The 11,175-nt window shown below is 43.7% G+C and overlaps 1 long non-coding RNA gene across 1 annotated transcript; it reads right to left on the bottom strand.

Moving 5' to 3' along the window:
• Nucleotides 1-1,241: 1,241 nt before the first annotated feature.
• LOC134737435 (uncharacterized) lies at nucleotides 1,242-7,215 on the bottom strand. The gene is made up of 6 exons (XR_010122328.1): nucleotides 6,182-7,215; nucleotides 4,927-5,095; nucleotides 4,502-4,599; nucleotides 3,952-4,063; nucleotides 2,702-3,375; nucleotides 1,242-2,140 (listed from the first exon to the last, which is right to left on the bottom strand). It is a non-coding gene; the product is annotated as an uncharacterized lncRNA (long non-coding RNA).
• Between the last annotated feature and the right edge of the window lie 3,960 nt (nucleotides 7,216-11,175).

Below are 11,175 nucleotides of genomic sequence, written 5' to 3'. Positions count from 1 at the left end.
GTTCAAGAACCTCTTGCACAGTCGAATGCCAGCTCCTTCCCTTATCTTTCTGAATTTCCCACATCCCTCCCCTTCCTCAGTTCCTACACCCAGTGGCTGACTCCTACAGTCATCAAGCCCCATAGTAGCTGTGGCTTCTTCTGGCTCACTCTCCTCATCTTTGGAACAGGGGCAATGCACTGCCCACTGCTGATGAGGTTTGAAAGAACTAAATGGGTTAACATCAGCAGAGCTCTTAGAATTTGGCCTTCACATAGTAAGAATCAGGCAGGTGTAAGCCATTTCCCCCACTGCTATTCTTACTCCCCAGAAATGTCCCACATCCAGGGGGCTGAAAAACTGGGTACTATTTCTCTCCACCTCTTGGAAATACTGAGATAATTACATTTCTCTTGGAAAATATCAGGTGATCTGCATTCACTGGGGAAATGGTGTGTAAACTGATCTTCCTTGCCTTTGATACGAAAGTCATTTACAGGTAAGAACCCCAGGATTTGGAAGCAGAGTTTCTGTATTGACACAACTATTGGAATTCCTTCTCCAAGATTCAGGTGGGATGGGATTCAGGAAGCAAAGCTGCCACTGCAGCTTCCTTCTTCTATAGTCCAGGTGACAGAAGCGACAGCTTTCTTCTTCCCAAAGGGGAGGAATCGCAGAGATGCCAACTCTGCCGCTATGTAGGCTTCCCTGAGCCCCAGACTCCCGAGTTTCCGGAAAGGGAGCTGTGAAATTCTGGGATCCTATTCAGAGCACTTGTGATGTGCTCAGAGATGATATTAAATGTTTTATATCATTTTGGCCATGATACAGACACATTTGCCTCTGATTCTGAAGAAGCTCAGCATTTCATTAAGTCATTCCTCACTTCTTGATGCACCCTCCTTCCCCAACGCTCTTCTTAACAAATTAAGAAAGAAGCCAAATTTTATTATTTCTGCAACACTGTAGGTGTGTGTCCTCCATCACTATTTCTTAATAATGTGTGCATTGCATATATAGGTATTCTCAAGGAAATCAAATATTATACATTTTATACTTTAAAAATAAGACTTTTCTAAAACACATGGGTATGCTTTGGCCAGTCTATAAATTGTAAGGCATAAACGTTAAGCCCAGGTACCCAGATGTTATAAAATACCCATTTGATGTAGCTTTTATTTGCCATCAAAGGCTGCTATCTCACAATGCAGAACCAAATCCTGTGGCAAACTTTGCTTTGCTTCAATCAGATAAACAGAAAATCCTGTAAAACTGCATTTATCTAGCCTACCCCCAGCCTTCCATTCTGGGGAGAGGGTTTATTGCCTTGAGACTTTCTGTCTTCTGGAAAGACCCACACGGCCAGTCAGCTCATGGGGTAGGAAAGGATGTCTCTTTGCAGAGTCCCAGCTTCCACTCCCTCTCCCACACGGTGTGATGCAGGCACTCAGGCGGGCAGATAGTGACTAATCGGTGGTTATTTAGAACATGGGCCACCAGCCCATCTGCTGGGTGATTGGGATTCTAAGATGAGTGGGCACTAATTCTCCCCTCAGGGCCTCACAGCCATGTCAGGGAGGTGGGCAGGTACTCAGACTAAAGTAAAATTGGGAGGCCTTGTGGGGAGGGTTCAGTGGGCAGGGAGATGAAAGAAAGCTTTCCAGAAGTCTAGTGCTGAAATTTTGGTGTGACAGACATGTAGGAATTCCCTAGGCAGACAAAAAGGAAAGCTAGAAGGAACAGCATATTCTAAGGAATGGAAGCAGGAGAGACAACTGTAGGTCAGTGAAAACAAGGCTGGATCATAGGATGCTACTGGGGAGGTGGTGGCAGCATCTCCTCCTTCAGCAACTGCTTTCTCCTTGAAAGCAGGTCACTGCCCAGCTGGCCAGGTGAGAATCATCACAGGCTTCTCGTGTGTGCATGGGATCTAAGAGAGCTCTTGATTGTATTTCCTTTAACTGTGCTGTATTGGTTTGGTTCTGGCCTGGCCCATCAACTCCTGTGGTAGGAAAAGCAGTCTACTTTTTGCTTCTTCTGCCTTGCTTCCTCAATCCATCCTTGCAACCACGTCGGAATAACTTATCTAAAAGAGTACCTTCAACAGGTCCCAATGATCAGCAGCAATGTATTCCAAACTGTAGTTAGGTGTCAAATTCACCTGGAGTGGAAGGAAACCTTTAGTAAAATTCAGTTTCCTCGGCCCTGTTCTAGACCCGCAAGATCAGAATTTGGAGATGGTGCTTTGTGTCTGCATTAAAGACACACCCACATCCACACCCAACCCCCCACACATAGATATATACTCACATGCACACACACTCATGCACATACACATATGCACATGTAGTGTATTGATCGATTGAGTTCAGTCATTGATTAACAAGGTAATATGCCAAATTAAGAATCAAAGTTCACATGTAAGATAACAATGGAAGTCATAGGAATTGATCCAAGGTAGTTCCCCTCTGGCTCTGGGTTTGTTATAAAAAGACACAGAAAAATAATCAATTTTTGCCTTGCTGCCCACCCCCGATTTTAGATTTCTCTTTGTAAATAACCCCCACCCCTCCAACTCCATAATACTCTTACTTAGATTGGGTGGCTTGGCAATGTTGCCTTTCGCTTCCTCACCACCATGGCTTCCGAGTGGTGGGCTTGTCACCAAGTAATAGCCTACCAGAGTACTTTCCCTCCCACTCCATCCACCTGATTGGCTTACATATTGGCACATGATCCAATTCCTATTAGAAGAAGAGATGATCTGATTGACACATTTAAAGTTGGGGTTCATCCCTGGACCAATCAACTGTAGTCAGGAAGTTCTGGTTACTTGGCAAAAGCAAGGAATGCCAGAGGACTCTTCCTTATGGATGGTGGGGATGAGAAAGCTCTCATTGAAGGGGGATTTTCTTTTGAGCTCAGTTGACTCCCCAAAATATCTTCTAAAAAACAAAATGTGTGACAATTAGGGACTGATTAATAAAATCTTGATTCATCCAGCTCAGAGAGTATATTGTTTTGTGTCCATAACAATGGTAGTTACGGAAGTCTTGTAACACTTGGATGGTAATACATTTATGTGAATTTTACGAGTTAGCCAAAAATTGCATGTAAAGGCTTAATTTTAATTTTAATTTTGGATGGGAAAAGTCTTTTGCATCGTCGTGGGTCTTTAAGCCAGTTTGTCCAAATCGAATAAGTCTTCAGAAATTTTGAGCCAGATTGCTTTCTTAGCAAATGAGGAAACTGAGGCCCAGAGAACAGAAGGGATGCTGTGTGATGCCCATCAGTGAGACAGGTGCAGCACATACTGGAAGCCAGGTCTCCTGACTCTGGACCAGTGCTCCTTCCGTTACACCATGCTGTTTCTTGCTACCTTGGCTTCGTGGTTTCCTAAAAGAAAAACAAATGTGGGAACATGAACTGGAAACATAAGGAGAATGCCTAAGCATTCAAACCCATTATCGAAGAGGTAGCTCTCCTGGACCCTGCTGAAAGATAATGTGCTTGGACCTGTTGTTGGTTCATCGGCTGGTGCTCCATCATTCAGTACCTTGTTCCCAGACATTTTCATTACAGATTCTGCCCGCTGTGATGCACTGGCACCATGCCATTCCTTATGCACATGCCAAAATGCTTTTATAAAACCATTAGAAGAAAGCTTTCCTAATGAGAGCCACATACGAAATGAATTCCTGAAGGTTAACACGCCTGAGATATCAGTTTGACTATGAGTGGGTACCTTACCTGTAGACTTGCAAAGGAACAGTCATTAATGGGAAACGCAACCTACTATGCCTTGCCCTGTCCTTCCTACATCACCTGTATGATATGTGGCCATTCACATACCTCCACCAGCAACAACAACAATTACTACAACTACAGCCACAGAATAGAGAAAAAAGGTCATGGTGCAGAGAGTCATAGCTATCTAACATTGCTGAATGTCGTGCATGGCTGAGGTCTCACCATTTCAGATTGCGTCTTTGATGCACAAAGAACATGGAGAGAATAGACAATGGTTGTATCTTCTTTGGAGGCATCAGTAGTAAAGACAATGGTCTTCCTCCATATCAAAGGCCTGTAGGAACAGAGAAGACATTGTTATTCCTTTGATGAGAGAAATCAATACTTAGGATGAAAAATATAATTGATTAGACATAATGAAAAGTTCAGGCGATATATCTTGTCTATGCTCAGGTTGAATCTGGAAGATGTGATCATAAATAATGCTTCTATTTTATTAAGAATCATCATTAATATTTTATTTAATATGTAATATTTATTTTATTCTTGTTTTTTTGTGTATCTTCATAAGAAACTTCCTTCCACTGAGATGACCTGGAGGTGTCTCTATGACTTGAATTAGTCAAACTGACATACTTCCTATGTGGATTTGACCTTGAATGGTCTCTCAATCTCAGTGATGTACTGGTTAATGTGCAACAGTTGATTTTCAAAAAAAAAAAAAAGTCCCTGATATGTATGATTTGATGATTTCTTTGGTATAAATACTCACAATGTGGCTGATTTCAAGCCTCCAATGTCATGTCACTGAACAGGAAGTTAGAAAGAGATGGGCAGTAGTGCACATCAGATATAAATATCTTCAAGGGCCTAGATAATAGTGAACAATAGTAAAATAATTAGGAAGTGTTATGTTTGTAGTGCTTATTATCTTTGATTTTAATACAGAGTATTTAAATGTAAGCTTATGTAATTTAATTTTTAATAATATCTGTATTTAACAACTGGACTGCAAAATTTCTGAAAATTTTACATTTGTCTGTCATGAGCTGGTACGAGTGGGTTACAGAATACCTGTTTCTTCATCTTTAAAGCGGAGGGTAGTATTGCTGCCTGTCCACACAAAATAACTGGATGATGAAATGTGCTAAGACTATTTAGAAGAGAGCCTCGTCACAGAAAATAGTCAGACCTTACCTTTGTTTGTCAATATCCTGCTTTACAGATGCAATCACACAGTTCTCAGTGGCCATACTTGACCTTGCAATCTTGCTTTCTGACTCTGGGCCAGGTCTCTTTCCACTGCAGAATTTTTAGGGTACTTTTGAAGCTTCACAGAGCGGAGTCTTTGCAGGGGCAGTATGGCCTGGAGGAAGGGAAACAGACGTTCAATTCATGCACTCCTGCATTTGAAATCTGGTCTTGAGCCAAGCTCCTTGAGCTTCCTGAGCTTTGTATTTCTCATCTGTAAAATGTACTTTAGTAATGCAGGAACAGCAAATGATTTGCACATGTAGAGCACCTATCACATAGTAACTGCTCAATAAATGTGAAGGGTATTCTCTTCCAAACTAACAGCCATTTGACAACTAAGAGATCCTTCTTTGCAAGCCGGTTAGAATATGTCTGTGCATATATCTCATTAGGGACACAAGTCTACCCTGTTGTGTCTAAGGGATTCTAAAGAAAACAGTGACCTTAGATATCTCCTCTGAGTTGCACATGTGAGCCCCACACTGCTAGCATCTTCTAAGTTGACTTTCTTCCATGTCTAGTCTCCTTACATATAAACATGTCTGCTTCCTTCCTGATGAACTGAACCGTTCTGCTCACAGACCAGTTCTTTGATATACTTAGTGTTTTCAACTAATTACACCGTGAAGTCTCCTGGCAGTCCCCATTTGCAACATTTGGCACCATTCCTCCTATTTCATTTATATTAATGACGGGAGTAGTCTGTGCACCATAATCAGTTAAAAATCATGACTTGCCTTATTAATAAATACCAGATTGGTGCATGATATGGTATTGGCTGAGCCCTCGTTAGACAGCCCCAAGCTGTACCAGGATGGGAATGCTTGTGCATTTCTCTTATAAAGTATCATTGCTCCTTTCTCTTTTGGTTTTTCCTGGTCTTTGCAACTCAGAAAAACAAACTTATCCTGTGATTTTGGTATTTTTAAATCTGATCCCATTTAAGCCACTTTATCCTTTAAGTAAGTTTCCTTTCCTTCCTTCTTTTCTTCTTCCATTCCTTCCTTTCTTTTCTCTTTCCTTCCTGTCTTCTTTTCCTCCCCTCCCCTCCTTTCTTTCTTTTCTTCACTGAGCCAAGGGAAAGAGACACAAAGATAAATGAACCACTAGTTTTCATCTGGAGGAGATCTAGGGTCTATCAGTGGCCCCTCTACTCTTCACTCACTATACTCCCACCACCTTGGACTTCTGAACATACCAGGATCATTGCTCGTTGAAGGGCTCTTCTGTCTCCCGGGAACTCTGTGCCGGTGGATCTGCACCTGGTGAATCCATCTTGTACCCTAGCTCTCAGATCAACAGCCTTCTCCTCATTAAGGCCTTGCCTGATGCTCCCGGCTGTGGCAGCTCCCTCTCCACGTCTTTCTCCATTGCATCATCCTCTTTCTCCTACTTCTCAGGCACTGCAGCCATCTGAAATTATCCTGCTATTCAATAGTTCTCCTTCTTTCTTGTCTTTCTCTCTGACTAGAACATAAGCTCCTGGAGGCAAAGGACCTTGCTAGTCTTCCTCACTGGTGCTCAGCTCAGGCTTGGCATCAAGTAGATGCTCAGGAAATATTTCATACCTGCATGGCTGGTTAGGACAGACAAACTCAGTCTACTTGGGCTGCTGTAAGAAAGTCTCACAGACTGGGGGGCTTAAACAAGAGAAATTAATTGCCTCACAGTTCTGGAGGCTGTAAGCCCAAGATCAAGGTGCCAGCAGTGTTGGTGTCTGCTGAGGCCTTTCTCCTTGGCTTGTCAATGGCCACCTTCTCCCCGTGTCTTCATGTGGTCTTTCTTCTGTGCCTGTCTGTGTCCCAATCTTCTCTTCTTATAAGGACAGCAGTGATACTGAGTTGAGGCCCACCCTAATGACCATCTTTTAACTTAATTACCTCTTTAAAAATTCTATCTCCACATGTAGTTGCATTCTGAAGTACTGGGGGTTAGGCCTTCAACAAGCAAATTTGAGGTTCACACAGTTCAGCCCCTAACACCCAGGCAGCTTCAGCATTGAGAGAATCATCCATCCAGTACCTGAAAATGAGCCACATGCTAAACAGCACTGGCCGCCTCTGCAGGCCAATCTGCTCTGCTGCATTCCTCAGCTGTCACTCTCTCACCGTCTGTCTTGTGGAAAGAATAACATTGCCTCAACACTGTGCTGGTGCTATTCACTTCCCTGTAAGCCACGTTACCACCTGGGCATCTTTGGCTTATTTTCTTAGGCTCAGCTCAGCTGTTGCTGCTGGGCTGGGTTCACGTCCCCGTTTTAAGCTTTCTTAGCATCACGTCCCTGCCTTGCATTACATCATCTTTTCACGTTGCCACAGGATTCAGGACTCTCATCTCACTTCCCAGCAGACTGGGAACTCTTTAAGATCAGAAGCCACACCTTTCATTTCTGTATTTTCATGAGTCATTTGGTAGGCATTCAAGAAGCATTCACTCCATGGACAAATGAAGCTACTTCTGAATCTAGCTTCAGTCTCTAGATGTATGAGGATTCCCCAGAGAAACAGAGCCAACAGGACACGTGTATAGAAAGAGATTTATTTCAAGGAATTAGCTCACATGACAGTGGAGGCACAAGTCTTAAATATACAGGGTAGGTTGGCAGGCTGGACACCGAGGAAGAGCTGCAGTTCAAGTCCGAGGGCTGTCTGTTGGCAGAATTCCTTCTTCCTTGGAGGAGGTCAGTCTTTGTCCTATTTAGGACTTCAAAGAATTGGATGAAGCCCACCTATATTGGGCGGGCCATCTGCTTTACTCAAAGTTTACCAATTTAAATGAGAATGTCATCCAAAAACACCCTCACAGTAACATCCAGAACAATGTTTGACCAAACATTTGGGCACCTTGGCCCAGCCAAGTTGTCATATAAGATTAACCGTCACAGAGGGGAAGACCTCTTTGTGTGTGATCTTCATACATGAACAGCTTATGTGGACAACCTCATTACTGTTGTGAACTAAGGCACTCTTCGGTGAAGCTGTCTGGAGATTCCACTAGGTTTACCCAGACCACAAGGCATCCCCTGTTAGTGGTTGTGGGAGGTGCCATTTGTAAATAGCTTCGCCTGCTGTTTCCATTTTTTTTTTTTTTTTTTTTGTGGACAAGCTGAGGGATTTAGTCTCTGGGTACCCATCTGCAACCTTTCCAAGAACTAAATTTGCTTACAATTTCAAATAGAGCCTGTGAGACACTTTGTCTTCACTTTCCCTGTCTCTCTCTCATTCTCTCCTAAGTACACTGCTAAATAATGGATTTGAGAAATGAATAATAGGCTCTGGCGGTAGCGGTTGATCAGGAAATGTGTGTGGGCAGCTGGAGTGGTGAGAGGAAGCATTAAGCAGGCTGGTCTCTGGTTTTGGTTGGTTTTTTCGGTTATGTCTTCTCTCCACCCCTGCCCCCACCTTGCTCTTTCTCTCACTTTTATCTCCTGGCGTTGGGTCCTGTTGGGGTTGGACAGAAGACACGGGAGAGCCCACCAGAGCAGTCTGCTCTTCCCAGGGTATCCTTCCCTGTGATACCCATGACCACAGGCAATGCAGGGAGAAGATGATGCAGAGGAGCTTAGGATGCAATTTTTTTTTCTTGAAAATTGTGACAGAGAAAAATACATGCGTACAAACTGATTAACCACCACCCACAAAAAGACATGAATGAAACACTCTGTACCCGAGTCACGGCGGAGGCTTCCAAGCCTCACCAGAGCACACGACCTCATGGTCTTGCCATCCCAATCCTTATCAAAATCTAGGCGTGATAAATGACAATGTGCAGACTTCCAGAAGGATCTTGGATACATGTGTTTCCTTACGGTATCTAATTTTGTGCTGTGGAGAGACACAGAGTGGGTGTGGCCAGACTGTTCACTTCTCACTAAAAATCTCTTTCCATCTTCTTCTGTAGTGAGAATACCCTGATTCATTTGGAATAGGAATCACCTTACCTTTCCCAGCCTCACTTCTGGCTGTGAGAGCTCATGGAGCAGCATAGAGATTAATGGCACATGTGCAGAGACCCTGGCGTGGGGCTTTTGTGAATGTTCTTTAAGGTGAGTCGACCCAACTGGCACACACCCCCTTGCACCCTTGAATTTCCTCGTTTTTCCCACTGGGAAAGGGACATGTTACCCTCTAACACTAGAGTGCCTTGTGAATATATACACACACACATCAGTAACACACACCCATTTGGATGTGTAAGCACATTTCTGCACATAACATAAACATGTCCATGGTCACATATGTGCACGCACAGATGTAAACCCATATATATGGTTTGTACACTTTTTTGTTTGTTGACATGTGTACATTTCAACATAAACTTACAGACCTACTGATACATACAAGACATTCACATTAAACACACATGCCTGCCTAACTACATATGTATATGCCTACATCTCTTTCTCTGCTTTACTCAAATGCATATCTGCTCATGTGCTAATGCACGGTTGCATGCATTCATTTGCATCTTCTTTGTACACACACAGACTGAAGGAGAGGAGAAGTAGTGGATGTCTACAGGTAACATAGTGTCACGTATGAAAGGCTATTTGGGCTTTATCCTCGAGGAACAGTAATTTACCCACTATCTGTGTAAAAGGTAGTGGCTATTCTAAGTGGGATTTGATGTGGGGTTTGGGTCTGAAGGAATTCACAATTTCCCAGGGGAGGAAAAAATAGGAGATGTCCACATGGTCACCTAAGAAACACTGAAACCAATATAAAGAATGTGGCTCAAGCCTGTAATCCCAGCACTTTGGGAGGTCGAGGCGGGCGGATCACGAGGTCAGGAGATCGAGACCATCCTGGCTAACACAGTGAAACCCCATCTCTACTAAAAATACAAAAAATTAGCCGGACGTGTTGGCAGGCACCTGTAGTCCCAGCTACTCGGGAGGCTGAGGCAGGAGAATGGCATGAACCCGGGAGGCGGAGCTTGCAGTGAGCCAAGATCGCGCCATTGCACTCCCGCCTGGGAGACAGAGCAAGACTCCGTCTCAAAAAACAAAAAAAAAAAAAAAAAAAAGAATGTCACAAAGCCATTGGTGAACATCCACCTCGAAGGCAAAAGTGATTGGAGTTTCCTGGGACAGCATCCCATCAGAGGTCAGGAATAAAGGTCATGTTCACCAACCAAGGCTGCTACATACAGTTGCACAGGGCATTCACTGTGCAAGGGCGCTAGACCAACATCAAATCGTCTCTCTGCCTTTCAATCCATTCACTTGCCATGGGACTGCACTCCTTAAGAAGAAAAGGCATTTTGGGGGCTTCTAATTTGCATAAAGTTACTCTATGGGCTAAGGGAAGCACAGTCACTAATTGTGTCCAAGATACCTCACCCAGTCCCCGTGGAGAAAAGGGTGCCTACATCTTAGAAGAAAGTCATTTGGCTTCCAGTAGCTCTTCGTATGTGACTCCTTGGCATGTGGTCAGCTTTGCCTTTGCAGCCTGCATTCATAAGCCTCATGGCTTCTATAGTGCATTGGGTTAAATGAAAGGGATGGGGCAGACAAAGCCCACTGAATTACCTTTAACCAGCATGGAGCAGCACTGAGAAATTGATTAAAATATGCATTCCCCTAATAGAGCGGCTGGTCCCAGTCTGGAAATTAATTAATGCTAATAGTACACAATCAAAACTGCTTTTGGAAATCTTCTTAGAACATTAACTAAAATGTTCATCTTTTTAATGCATTTGCCTGAGCCACGGAGGCTAAAAGCTTCGGTTGTTCCATGCAAATGTGAAGGCGAGGAAAAAAAAAAGCAAGCACATTTAGGTATTTCAGGCTTGATAACGCTGGCTTTTCTGGTTAACTTGAGCCTGTTCCCAGGGCCTGGGCAAGATGCCTCTTTTAGCTACTGAGATGGAGAGAGTGACCTGGGGACTGCAGACAGTCGCCTCTGCATTTTATGCTGTGGACCACAGAAGGGGGAAACCGGCAGAGAAAAGGAGCAAGAACTGAAGGGAGTCAGTTGAGGATCACCTGGATGTCTGGCCCTGGTCTGAGGGCGGGGAGGCACAGAGCATTAGGCGACACCAAAGGTTTCCCCAACTCAACAAAATGGTACATTTCAGTGATTTCCAAATAGAAGCATTTTTGTAGCACCAGCTCCCTTAGTAACTAACCATCTGCTGGTATAATGAGTTTTTAACTGGCTTGGTCCCACCCTAGTCACCACGCACAGGTTT

This window comes from Symphalangus syndactylus, chromosome 8, assembly GCF_028878055.3.
Source record: "Symphalangus syndactylus isolate Jambi chromosome 8, NHGRI_mSymSyn1-v2.1_pri, whole genome shotgun sequence".
Lineage (NCBI taxonomy): Eukaryota > Metazoa > Chordata > Mammalia > Primates > Hylobatidae > Symphalangus > Symphalangus syndactylus.
The sequence above is the reverse complement of the archived record's forward strand: the minus strand, read 5'-3'. Positions and strand labels throughout refer to the sequence as shown.